At 45.4% G+C, this 14,298-nt stretch overlaps 1 non-coding gene across 1 annotated transcript; it reads right to left on the bottom strand.

Moving 5' to 3' along the window:
• Positions 1–4,357: 4,357 nt before the first annotated feature.
• On the bottom strand, positions 4,358–4,462 carry LOC144783530 (U6 spliceosomal RNA). The gene has a single exon (XR_013601488.1). It is a non-coding gene; the product is annotated as a U6 spliceosomal RNA (small nuclear RNA).
• Positions 4,463–14,298: the final 9,836 nt, after the last annotated feature.

Below are 14,298 nucleotides of genomic sequence, written 5' to 3'. Positions count from 1 at the left end.
TTGTGGGTATGCATGCCTTTCTCCTCAAACAACAGCAACGCTTTCAAAACAGCGATTTTACATTGTAAATTTGTAACGCAGGTTTTCTATCCGAGTAGTAAGCAGAGATCTATAAGGCTTCATGTCCCTTATGCTTCTTCATTCCATTGTCAACACTGCAGTAGAGCAGTCGTGCAAACTGCTAAATATGCTGATTTAAGGCACTTTCCGTTTATGTCATTTATTCGCCATCTCTTTTATTTCCCAGTCCCACAAAACTGGTTAAAGCTCTAAGTTTGCAGAACAGGGGACTCTTGCCAGCTAAACTACTTTTATTTTCAATTTTATTTAACACATTTATGACTGATGCACAGGCAGATACATTGATTTGGCCAAGATAACATTATTTGCTTGAGTGGGGAGCGGAATTATGAATCGGGTTTCCTAATTTCACAGCCAATAACTCAGCCTCTAGATAATATCTCCACACTCACAAAATCTTGTTTCTCATTTGCCATTCCACAGTTTGCTCAGCATTATTTTAAGAGCTCCTTTTATCCTCCAGGAAATCACATTTACGAGCTTTGACTTGAAATATGCAGCATGCTGTTGTGGCCCATTCAATACAGGAGAGCTGCGCTTACATCTTTAACAGGAATAAACGCCGACGTCGTCAATTTTTCCTCCCACCGAAATCCAATAAAGCGCTAATTAACAGGACCACATTCATGACACCCTCGCCAATACCGGATCTCGCGGGAGCTGAAGAAAGGCCGGGAAAATGTCTCACTGTTTTCCATTCTGAAAGGTTGCGATGTAAAATGGCGGGCGCGGATTGCCTGTGTGAACTTTTACAGCCAGGCCCTCTGGGGCAGAAGCTGCAACACTGTGATATACGTTCGCTGGCACTGAGTATTTAGTACTGCTGAAGCTGACAGGACTGAAATGAAAGAAAGCCTAAATGAAAAAACTGGCTAAAGAACCTGATTATTATTGTTATGACTGCTTCATGCCTCTTCCTATATGACCAGAAGGGCTAGACCACTGACCAAACGGCACATTGCATTATTCTGAGTCACCTTCCCTTGCTTCTATTCATTGCGACATTGAGGCAAACCTGCCTCATTGGAAACCCATACCACGTGGTTTTTCCATGAAATAAAAATGCCTTCCCTTTCCAAACCTCCTGTGTATACCACGGAACCCGACACAACCACAAATTGGCTGGCCTGGATCACCTGGAGGGATGTAATGAATCGAAGTGAGGGAATACGACTCAGAGTAATGCAATTACAGGTAAGTAATTGAAGCTTTACCTCATCGTCACTACCCTCACTTTCCTTCATTACGACATTGGGATGTGCAAAGCCAAAGAGGACAACCAACAAGGCAACGCTCAAACTCAAGCATATGACACACAAAAGACAAAGCAATGAATCACCAAAAGGAGGACATAGTGGCCAACACCTGCGACCCAAACACCTCAGACAGTCAGAGTGCTAGAACAAGCCGAAACGGAGAGGCAAAAGACAGGGGTAATACCCAGGTGGTTGCTATGCACACCCAGTATAGGAAGACACCTGCATCGCAGCCCATGAGGTAGACAAAGTTATCAAAGATCAATCCAGAACTTCAAAAGGAAAAACGTGACATGAAGCTCAGTAGACCAGAGAAAGCAATAGCCAAACTCACCAACTCTTTGAGGAAGCGGAAGTCTTCAACCCCTCAGACACCGGGCCAAAAATCACAAGCAGGGAATCGGAAAGTCTGAAAGAGCTTCTCCTATCCAAGGAAGTAAGAAGAGACCTCCTGACATCCAGACAATGCAGCCGCATTCTGTTCACAGAATAAGGAGTCTTGAAAAAGGAGGGCAAAACAACTCCTGGTCCATATGAAACTGGGATGCAACCTAAGGACGAAAAGAGGGAAGAGGCCAGTAAACATCCCAGCATCAAAAACTCGGCATAAATGAGGCTCGAAAGAAAAAGCTACCACTCACACAAACGTCGAGCCGAAGAAACAGCCAACAAAAAGAACACTGAAAGGGCCAACATCCTGATTTCAACGGAGACCAGGGGATCAGACGGAGGATCCATCAATGCCCCCAAACCCAAAGGCAGACCCCAAGAAGGGAAAGTGACCTAGGAGAAAGAAGAACAGTCTACAAGCCCGACATCTGACAGAGTGCACCAAGAACCTCTAAAAGCAGCCCACTGAAGGCTAAGGGTGGCAATTTTCAACCCACAACGATGCACCGGCTCGCATAAACACCATCACATGAAAGAATGCAGCAGAAGGAGAGTTCAAACCATCACCCTGACACCACTAGCCAAAGGAACTCGAGGGCCACAAAAAAAATCCATCAGTAGACAAGCGTTCAGAAGTGTACACCCCCTTATGCAGCAAGCCGAGCTCTTACAGCGAGGGAAACAATTGGCAAGCAGAGGAGCCTGGTCATCCCCCAATTGCTGCCAGAGTCAGTATGCCAACTCTAAAGAAGACCATGCCCCACAGCTGATGAGAAAAGTGAAGGAGGCCCAGCCGAATCATCTCCAGCTGACAACTCCCAGGCCACTCAACCGGAGAACCCCCGACTAGGCCCTCAACCACAAATGCAGGTGACCTGAATTGAGCAACACTGGGACTGGTAAGAACCCCCACAGAAAGTAGGAAGGCAGCAGCTACCAGCCCAGTACCCTCCGGACCACCCCTGCCACTGGCAGAAGGCAAGACCAATCCTGTGGAAAAGGAACCCAGCGAGTCAGAAAGACCAGATGAGGACAGTGAGGAGCCACCAAACCACGGGTCACCAAGGACACTGTGGCAGCTGGAACACCCGCACAACCAAGCAGAGAGACACCACCGGAACAGGTACCGACAACAGGTCTCAGATGCGACCGACCCTGAAACAGCCACGGGTCTGGAAATGTAAAATGCCTAGAACCGGTGCCACAAAGAAAACATGAGCCAGAAGAACACATGCAGCCATGAAGACTCCTGGTGACACCAGCAGAACGGGCCTGCCGCGACCACAGGCAGTCTCAAAGAAGCCATGGAATGAGATCCAAATACTTAGGAACACCTGGGAGGAAGGCATCAGACACGGCTAGGGCACCGGAGTCCACATCCCAAAAGGAAGGAAGGAAGGCACCAAAGACTGATAGGCTGGACAGCACAACAGGCCATGGTAAACCCTACCAAAGTCCCCCGGTGAAAACAATGGATAAAAACCGCAGCACTGGCTGCAACCTGAAAAGCAAGGATGCTACTGAGTATATGAGGCGCTGCAGAACCAACACCAGCTGAAAGCACTCAAATGCAATCCGAACCATGGGAGGCCACAAAGCACAGGAATCATGTAGACAACAGACAACAGCATAAAGCAGTAGGGCATAAGAGGATCCCCTGAACAACAAACAGGGGAACCAAAGAGACCTCAGTGCAGGTAGGTATGAACCTACAACCACCATATCCCTTGGAGTTAGTGAGCAAGGTCAAAAACACTTAGAAAGCAGGACTCAAACCATAAACCATTAGAGCGAGAATCCAAGAACTAATCCACTAGGCCAGAAGGGACTCTTACCAGGCCCAAAGGAACACATCAACACCAAACATAGAAACGATAGAGAAGAAAGACACTTGGCCAACATCCCAGAGGCATGACCAGAATCACAAAGGCAATGCAGGCACGAATAGGCTGATAAAAAAACGCAGCACTGCAGAAAAGCCGGAGGAAAGCATTGGCCCCACCACATCCATCAGCAACAAGCAATAGAGAAGCCTCAAACTCGACATCCCGTTCAACAGCTGGAAAAACAAGAGGATACAATCCATAATAGGAGCAAGGAATCGCAAGTAGGGCAATCCATAATCCAACAAGAGAAACGCTGATAAAGAGCAACAAGTACAGTACCTCTGTAATCTCCTATGCGAAGTGAAGGGAAGTAGTAAAATACCAAAACAACTCCCAGCTCACATATAGGCTGCCGCCCCGCATGTCGAACAATCAGACAGCAACAAACTGAGCTATCCCTGACCTTAGAGGCACAGTACGCCTAACACAAACACAGAAAACATAGCATTATCCCTCTGTGCACTGCGCAAAAAAGCACAAGCAAGAGAGAAGCCATAATACAGGGCCAGGGCTAAGACTCTCCAGTGATGCGAAGCAGTCGATGTTGCAGGAAATAAGCTAAAGGAACACCGACAACTTCAAGCAATCCAGCAATAAGTAGCCAGCTGGTGTCTCCGGGCACTGAAATACGAGACCACAACCTATGACCTGCTATATGTGTGCCTTCTCACAACAAAAAAGATAACATCAGCAAACATAACCGGGTAGTCTATGCCCCAGACAAGCAGCCAGAAGCAGGACACCCACATCATGGAAGGCATCACAAATTTGCATGTCATCCATGCATAGGGGCCATGCCAACCCCCTCCGAATAGTCCCAAATATAGCATATGCACTGCCGATGCGTGCACCACTGGCCTACATTGAGTGCATCGCAGGCCGATCAGCTGGGCAGGGAGAAGACACTGTAAACCCGGCAACCCAGACACGCTCAACCCTGCCTGATGAAGGCAGCACATCCGAACCCCCCGCTCACGGCTAGTCTGCCGCACCGCAAGAAGATGCCAAAAAACACGCGAGCCCCCAGGGTAACAAACAACACTCACCCCAGCAGGCTGCAGCTCTCAGAAGCCCTGGAGCCTGCGATATGATTCAGTGAACCTTCTAACACTTTTCGGCCAATGGTGAGACCATTGCATTGGAGGTGCCTATGAGACCAATGTCACAAGAGCTGGCCTCAGAGCTACAGCTCCTGGCATCCAATGGGGGAGCACTGGAGACATCTTTCAGAAGCAGCAGTACAGCCTGCCACTAGTAGCCGAGGGGCCTCCAACATGGCTCCCTCCAGCTGGCCAAAGGCCAGAACCTCAGACCCTGGGCTGGAAGCACAAGAAAGGGGAAGGGAGGAGGCTCAGATGCAGCAAACAAAACCTGCAGGTAGACACCTACTCCCTCAAGCACTCACCCCACTCTCCTCTGGTTTACATAAATGTCCGCAATCCGCCCGCACTCCCAACATGGCAGCACTACTCAATACAGCCGCAATGCAGGCCACAAGGATCCAGGGAGCCCAAAAGGGCCAACACCCAGAAGGACAGCCCGAATCACCACGAGCTGGTAAACACTGTCTCACCGGCAGGCATTGAAAATGCCGCAAGGCATCACCTGCAGCAGAGTATCACACCTAACAAGCCGATCCGCCGGCACCGCAGTGCCCGACCAGCACTAAAACAAAAACTCAACTCCATGACCAAAAAAGAAAACAGCCACAGCCCACATGGCTGACGGGGCATCGTGCTGTATGGTAAGACAAATTGAAAACAGGAGGATTGGAGGGGGAAAAGTCTTTTTATTTCATGGAAAAAACATTTGGTATGGGTGTCTGATGAGGCAGGATTAACTCAATGTGAGAATGAATAGAAGCGAGGGGAGCGACGATGAGGTTTTATTTGTTTCACCAGGAAAGCCAAGTACCCTCCAGATAGATGGGGAGGCCAGAACCCCAAAGGTAGGCCATTATACCGCTGCATTCAATATGGAATTTGACACAAAAGTGCTAGAAATAGACAAACTGGCCTCCAAACATAACACAGCCAAAGACACACCAATACATTCCTGAATGTTAAATGTTCATATACTTAGATATCAAGAGTGTGAATGCGTGGATGACCCTAGTGCAAGACTGGTCCCAGGGAACAGAGCACAAATACCTGATTTTAGTTGAAAAAAGAATTTGCCTTGCCTCTTTATGGAGGAAAGAATGGCACAGATGGAGATTTGAGCAAGAACCACAAGTAAGACCACATTCCATTAAATAATCGTCTTGCAGAACTAATAGCAACCACTGAGATTTTAAAAGGGATGTCCTCCAAAGTGAGGCTTTGACGAGGGCTTTAAGGAGCAAAGGCAGGTTCTATAGAGGAAACAAGTAGCAAACCATTTTAGAGGCCTTGGTTCTCCACAGCTTCTATTCATGACCACTGTTTAAGGTCTTATAAATACAGTAGAGACCCAATTGTGACCACTGAATATCAATGCTTGTTGGACAAGGGTGAACTCTACTGTCATGAAATGCAGAATCATTAAAAAAAAAGAATTTTTATTGTATTTCTTTGGGCCCAATGTGCTTAATGCTTAACTGGTTGCAAAGCCTGCAATTCGCAAAATCACATGCTTTACTGTAAGATAACAATGGTCCTATGCCTACTTATTAAGACAAAAATAGCAATAATAAGCACTCAGACAGTGCTTCACCTCCTGAAAAATTGAGCATGTAATGCTGTCTCCTCCCAAAGTTCACTACTTTTATGGACTTTCACCCCATACGCAGCAATTGAAAAGATGCATGTGACAGAAAATGAAACTTAGTGGGAGTTTTGGCTGGTGCTTGGCTTTCCCATGAGAAGAATTGAGAGGACCTTGAAAAGATACATATAAAATACATTTGCCCCTTTTAGCTTTATTCCAGAAGCAACAGCAATACAGTTTCCTGTAAATGGGAACGCTTTGCGCTTCATTTTGTTCTTCAAATATGGCAGAGGTTACGCGCTCCTCAAATAGAGATAAGTTGTTCAAATCAAGACCCTTGCAATGTCCAGATCAGACCTGGTCTTGCACACTGAAGCACCCCAGGAACCCCCTCAGATATTTAGGCCTGCATCAATATTAAACACTAGGGGCATCATAACGATCCCACTGAAAAGATTATCAACCATCAACATAGCTCCATGATTACCGATGACAGGACATGAGTAAGTTGGTTTTAACTGAAAGAATCACAGGATCAAGCCCCCAGGATTTGTAAAAAACGAAGGCTTTTTAGTGTCTTAACTTTCCGTCAAAGGTCCCTGACTGTCTGTGAAGCAGATCTATTCCCTCCATTCTGTTCTAGACTTCTACCTGTATTTTTCCCTTTTTGAATGAGTTAATGTGACCTAAAATCCTAATTTCTACCTTAAATGGCAGGTGTGGTGCCTCTTTGTGACTTCCTTTTTGATCCCTAAGATCAGGGGGTTGTAAACAGGTGTACCCAGTCTGTAGTTTCAAGTGGGCTCCCATTCCCCCATTCCTTATTGTTCAGGTCTCAAAGTCTGCTTTGGCCTCAATGGCCATGTCGTCAACTGGTTCACCTCCTTTCTCCAACACAGAACCCAACAAATCAAGATCTTGAACTGCCTTTCCAACCCCACTCCAATCTCCCTCCGTGTCCCCCAGGGATCCATTCTCTCCCCTGTCCTCTTCAACCTCTTCATGGAACCCCTCACCCTCATTCTCAAACAAGCAGGAATCAACTATCACCTCTATGCTGACGACACTCAACTCTACTATAAGATTAAATCCCACTCTGATTTCCTACACCTCAATGACACCCTGACCAAGATCCAATCTTGGTTCCACCAAATTCAGCTCAAACTCAATCCTAAAAAAAAAGAAATCCTTCTCTTCTCCCCTAAATGTCATGTCAAATGTGTTTATAGAGCGCAACTTATCACCGTGAGGTCTCAAGGCGTTTGCTAAAAACAACCCACTTCCCATACATAACTGGATATCTGACCTTAATGCTCTCAACTGCTCTCTCACCATCTTTAATTCAGTTAAATCTCTAGATATCACCATTGACAATAGCCTTGCCCTCACCTCCCACATAAAAATCACGGCCAAAGTAGCACTCTTCACTTTCCGTCAACTCAAGAAAATTAAAACCTTCATACCGACCGATGACTTCAAAACTGTTGTCCAATCGCTGGTCTTGTCGAGACTAGACTATGGTAACGCTATCCTCGCTAGAACACCCAAAGCCCATCTTGCACCCCTCAAATCTGTGCTCAACCTAGCTGCTAGACTTCTCTCCGACTATAAACATTTCGACCACATCTGCCCCACACTTAAAACCCTCAAATGGCTTCCCTTCGAAGACAGATCCACCTATAAGATTGCATGTATCACACACAAAGCCCTTCCCCAAAACACCCCACGTTACTGCTCAGACAAACTCCATAAAGGGGGCTGCACTTCACCGACAAGGAGCACCAACACCTGCATTCTTATCCCCCCTATACACAAGCTCGATCCTTCTCTGGAAACGCTCCTTCCATCAGGAACTCTCTGCCTAAAGACCTACACTGTAACCCTTCCTACATCAACTTAAAAAAAGACCTCAAATTGTATCTCCTCAACAAATATTGGGGTCAATAATACCTACCTCTGACACCGTGTCCCACTCTGAGCACCACCAGGCTCCACCCCTTTGCCATCCAACGCTCTCACCCCCTCTCTCTTCCTCCTAACTCCCCTCCCTCACGTCACTCCCTTTCCATCCCACCAACACCCGCCTAACTTTAATTATGACAACTAGCCTCCCGCACGGCCTCCCACTGATCTACTATTCCCCTAATTCCCACTCTCCTTATCCCCCTTCTTTATCTCCTCTTGTTCACCTCCCCTCACCCACCCTAACCTAATTACTCTCTACCTATGTGAGCTTATTATTTGACTTTTGTAAATAACATTCATATTTATCTGCTTTTCTAATATTTGTTCTTATTGCAATGTTTTTGTCAAATGTATCGATTACTGTACCGCCTCAACTCCTGTTAAACGCTCTAATATCCCTGGGTCTAGCAAGGGCTATATAAAACCTTTAAAACAAAAAAATTAAAAAATAAGGTCCTGCCAAATGACGCTGGTTAAACTTGTTGGGGGAGCGGTACATGCATTTAGAGTTGATGGTTCATGTTCTTCCTGTGTAATTTAGGCTCAATGAGACGGGTTAACAGGCAGCCATGGTCCGTGCAGGTAAGAGCCGTGGGGCGGTGGGGCCATGCAAGGGGGGATTTCGAGGGACGCCGCAGAGGGGATATTAAATAAATAATGACATTTCCTTTGGCATCGTCCCACAAAATCCCTCCTTGCCCGGCCCCACCACGGTTTCCTGCATGGACCGCAGCTGCTAACAGGCCTCCTTTATGTTTATTTTCCTTTAATGAAAGTTGATAACCTCAAGCATTATGTGCATTTGTCCTCCAGTAATGATTGTGAAGATCAGAATGTGTGGAGAGAAGAATATTTGTGATCACCTTTAGTGCTGTTGTTGTTAGGCTTGCCCCTGGATGTTAACAACCATCTTTTTAGTGTGGCACAGTAAGTGCAAAACTAAAGATGACTTAAAAACAACATGGACAGCCCCATCCCCTTTATTGCCTTTTTGCACAGGTTCTCTTTAAGGGGAAATCAAAAGCTTTGAAGATTGCATCTGCATGGTGTTGAGACCCTAGGTGAAAGAAATGCTGTCCTGGCATTTGTAGAACTTGGTGCCATTGTGGTGATAACAGACTAATATGATAGGTGGTATAGAGATTCCTGGTAGTGGTGATAATCCTGTGTCCCGCCCTGGTAGAGATGACAGTCTATAGTGGGAAATCCAGAGATGAAGGAAGGAATGGTTTGACTGAGAGGTTTAGCAGACGAAGCAGGGGGATATTCAACAAGGAACAGTTGTTAAAATATGTATCCATTTTTTTTCTCATTACAAAAGCAGCAATTGAACAGTTTCAGGATTATTCTCAGTGTGTATGCCCATTCCCTCTGTGGTGATGAGAAGTTCCCAAAAGGCTCAATCTGAGTGTTAGAAGGAAAATAGCATAGCCTTACAGTCTCTCGTGATCTGCACTAGAAGTATGCATTGCTTAAATGGCAGCCATCACTGGGCCAAACACTTGGCTGCAGTATTTTAAATATATTTCTTTCTCCAAGTTTATTTCTGAAGCACAACGCTGGTCCCAACAGAAGTTAGACATTCATGTCCAGCAGGGTTGGCAGCAACACTAAAGGTATCCGTTCAATGACTGGAGGGTTCTGGATTGTTCTGGTGAGGATATAAGAGAATTCTCCTGTTAGCGCCAACTCAAATCAGGCACAAAGTCACAAGCCTAATTTGGTAGACATCTGACCAACAAAGCTGGCATCCAACTACTGTTTGTGCTTCTTTTCATTTACCCACATTCAATATAGTATCCATCATATCCCTCATCTCTACAAGACCTGATCAAAACAGGATTGTTACATTTGTTTCTCTTTAATATTGTGGTCTTCAATAATTCTATTACGTTATTGTACTGAATAGCAATGAATTGAATTGGTTCCTTATTGCTTGACTAACAAAAACCATTGTAATTAAAACATTAAAGTCCTGAATAAATAAATAATCCTGTTACTGCGAACAATGTACACCTGTACAAAAAGATTGTTTCTATTGTGGTAAATAAATAATTAAATACCGGTTCTATTTTTCAGAATAATCAATAAACAGATAGCTCAATAAATAAGAGTCAGGATTCGAGGTATCTTGAGTTTTGCAGGTTTTAATAAAGCATAAGGGACAGGAACAGGACAACCTGCACGGGAATAGGATGGCACGGCAGCTGCCAGGGACAGGAATGGGAATGGCTAGCAAACTTTAATATCGGTGCACAATATATATAGTTAAACAAAATACATTGCATTCAATACAGTAGGCGTAGCAGTGGGCGGGGTTCGTAGCAGTCGCGAAAGATAAGGCAGAAAGTAGGTGTAACAAGAGGCGTGTACAGGGCGTATACATAGACATGTGATGTGAACGTAACAGAAGTGTCATGAATGGGGCGGAAACATGGAGGGGGCTACCTAAGGAGCCGGGACCTCTAACCTAGTGGTGCGCGCAAACGGGCAATGACGTGTTACTAGGGAGAAACTGGGGGCTATGACTTCTGCGCTAGAAGAGGAGACTAAAGTCTGCGGAGTCAGAGCGACATGTACCTAAAGCCTATCTGGTATCTGGTGTTTAGAGAACATGTTGATAGAATCCAAAAGTTATCAGGGTAAAGGCTACTTGACACTAAGGCTGGTGCATGCATTATTCTACATGTAGTGCGTATGCGAGGAATATTCCATGACCATTAATACAGTATTTCTCTTACATGGAGACATAAAGGCTAGACTATGACTGGAACTATTGATGCGATTCAGTAGCTTAGGAATGCAGAGAAGGGGAGCTGGACTGATAACTAGAAGCATAACATACTCTTGGCAGACAGGCAGGCAGAGCCAGGCCGAGCCGGGCACTGTGAGGCAGGAAGTAAGTGAAGGGTCAGGGATGTAGGTGGGGGCTGTATCGCTCCTCGGAGAGGGTTCAGGAGACAGGAGCTAAATCTGGTGTCCGGGCCCTTTTGAGGCCTAGAAATGGGGACTTTATTCTGAATTAACGTGCACACTGTGAAACGTGGCAACATAGGTTTACATAGGCCTAATACTCGTAGCTTTCACGAGAACTGGAAACTGGCATACTAGAGTTGGACACAACTGGAATTGCGTCTTTACTCGATCATAAGGGAATACATATGCATATTAATCATGCACATATAACATAGGATGGGGAACACGTAGGGACACAGAACATGGCAAAATTTACTTTTCCACATTCCCTCCTTGTCACTACGTTTCCTCAGGAAACATCAATATTCATGATACCATCTATCATTTCATACAGTATCATTTGCTCGTCTCGAATTGGCTTGGAACGGGACTTAGGACTAGGACTTGGAATACAGGATGTAGCACAAATGCCGCAAATCGCAGGGCCACATTGTAAACAGAGGCAGCAACTGAAAATGATCATTACTGCTATACCTAGGAATGACAATACTTTCCATCCCCAGGCAGAAATTATACTCCAGAGCCAACCGGACCATGTCCAGGTGCCTGGATTCTGGTGTATCTGATGGGCAATTTTATGAAGTCTGGTTATAGCTGAATAAACAGACGGTGCGTTATTAGGAATGAAAATGCAGCAACTAGATCCGATGACTCTACATGCTCCTCCTCTATCGGCCAGTATGACGTCAAGAACGAGACGATTTTGGAGCACTACAAATCGCATAGCAGATTGCTCTTCGGTTAAGTTACCTAGAGCAGAAGTAGTCTCATTCACTACTGCTTCAAGGGTTCTGGTTAACCTACGGATTAACTTGCTATTCTGGATAGGTCCTATAAAGAAGAAGAAACCTTTATTGAAGTCTGTATACTGTTCTAGAGTAGTTTCAGTTTGATCGACAATCGGGGACTCGATCTCCCTTCTATGTCTAATGTGTACTAGATGTGTGTTTCTATGATAATCAGATGGGGCTAGAAAAACTGGTGGCAGTAGGAAGGCAATGTAACATGTTCCATCCCAATCGAGGGGCAGACGAACATATGCGGTCTGACCACAAACAAAATAAAAATGACGTGAGGCTTTGAAAATAGATTTCCCACTGTCACTATACTCGACAATAGTAGTACAATCACTATGTCCTACATGTGCGGAACCATTCTTTCTGACACATAATTCGCCTTTGACTGGTAGTACTGAAATAGCAGGTAAATCTGGAGTAGTATCGGATTGAACATTCAGGACCATGAAATTCGAAGAACAATTACCTAAATCATATACTTCATTTTCTAGATCTAACCCGGTTCTATGGGAAAGACCTTGCTTGTCTGGGAAACATGTACTATTCAGAAGGGACATATCAGTTGAGGATGACGTTAACGTGGACCATGCTCCACACGAACCATTATGTGAAAACGGATAAGGAAAGAGTGGCAGAACTCCCTTCGGTGTCTGGAAAGGGGGGAGTCGACCACACACCCAACAATTAGTGGCATTGCTGGTCTGGTGTGAATAGTGTAACATTCTAATAAACGTGTTATTACGCATAGCAAGACGATAGGATAGCTCGTGAGGAGGCAGATCACTAAATGTGTGCTCTACTGTAGCATTAGAAAACTTATTTACATGAGAAATTGGAAAACATAAATGTAATGCATAACTTGTGCAGGTAACCATTAAACTCAAAAACATAAGAAAACATAGAATAACGATACATTTGATAGAGCTTTGACTAACTCTCTCACTATGGGGGTCTATCTCATACATGTCAGAAACCTGTCTAACCGTTTCACCCGAGAGGGACTTAGACAATTAAACTGGCTGACTTATTTTACTAGACCTGAGTTTCTTTTTATACTCCTGCTGCGGAGTTTCCTCTAACAGGGGAGGCTTGAATTCAGAGTCAATTTTTAGGCAGTCTTTCGGAAAAAGGTAGTCCTTAGAAATGTCCTTTGCAAATGTTTTTCCACGCAATCCATGGAATTTCTTGATGTGGGACAGATGGACCCATCCTTTGCGGCCCTCCAACTTGGCCGCGGTCCTTGTGGTAAGTAAGACTAGACGGGGCTCCTTCCAGCGGGGCTCCAGCGGACTTGAACGATCAAAGTTCCGGACAAGTACAAGGTTTCCTGGAACGATTTCATGCGGTTTCACCTCGGTATTGTCTGGAAATGCGGCGGCAACCTGTGAACGACAAGAGTGTAGGGCAGACATCAAGGAAGCTAGGTAATCTGTCAGCATATTACTGGAAACATCTGTAATACTTCGGGGTCTAGGTGTACCCCACATGTTTGGGGGGCGGCCGAATACGACCTCTTACGGGGACAGACCTGATCTGGAATGTGCAACCATGCGCATATAAAATAGGGCAACTGGCAGGGCAACTCGCCAGTCTACACCTTTCTCTTTACAAACTTTGGCAATGCGGATTTTTAATGTCTGGTTATGTCTCTCTACGAGACCGGCTGCTTCAGGATGGCGTACACAATGGAAATTCCACTGGTACCCTAACAGAAGGGACACATGTTTCATAAGTTCAGATGAGAATGGCTGGCCGTTATCTGAATACACGACCCTAGGGAGTCCGTAACGGGGAAAGAATTCACGAACCAACTGCCTGGCAGTGGTCGCAGCTGTGTAATCTGGAACTGGATATGCTTCTGTCCACCTGGACAAAGCGCATACAACTACGAGGACATACTTGAAACCTCGACATCGCTCCATCTGAATATAATCCATCTGGAGGACTTCAAAAGGGTGGTCAGGAGGTTGGAATCCCCCTTGTTCCACGGGGACACTTTTACCTGGATTGAACTGGCAACATATCATACAGGTACGGACTTTCTGCTTGGCTGCAGCTCGTAAATGCTTGTTGAACCAAATGTTCTGGATACTGTCTAACATGGCTTTTTCTCCTAAATGTGCAGGACTATGTGCGGTATTAATAATGACTTGAACCATAGAGTCGGGGAGAAACCATGTGGCTTTTCCCTTCGTCAACCATCCTTGATCTGTCTGGACCCCTCCTTGTTCGGACCATTTCTTGATTTCATCGGGAGTA

The sequence above is a fragment of the Lissotriton helveticus genome, chromosome 9 (assembly GCF_964261635.1).
Source record: "Lissotriton helveticus chromosome 9, aLisHel1.1, whole genome shotgun sequence".
NCBI classification, from domain to species: domain Eukaryota; kingdom Metazoa; phylum Chordata; class Amphibia; order Caudata; family Salamandridae; genus Lissotriton; species Lissotriton helveticus.
This window is presented reverse-complemented; position numbering and strand designations above follow the sequence as displayed.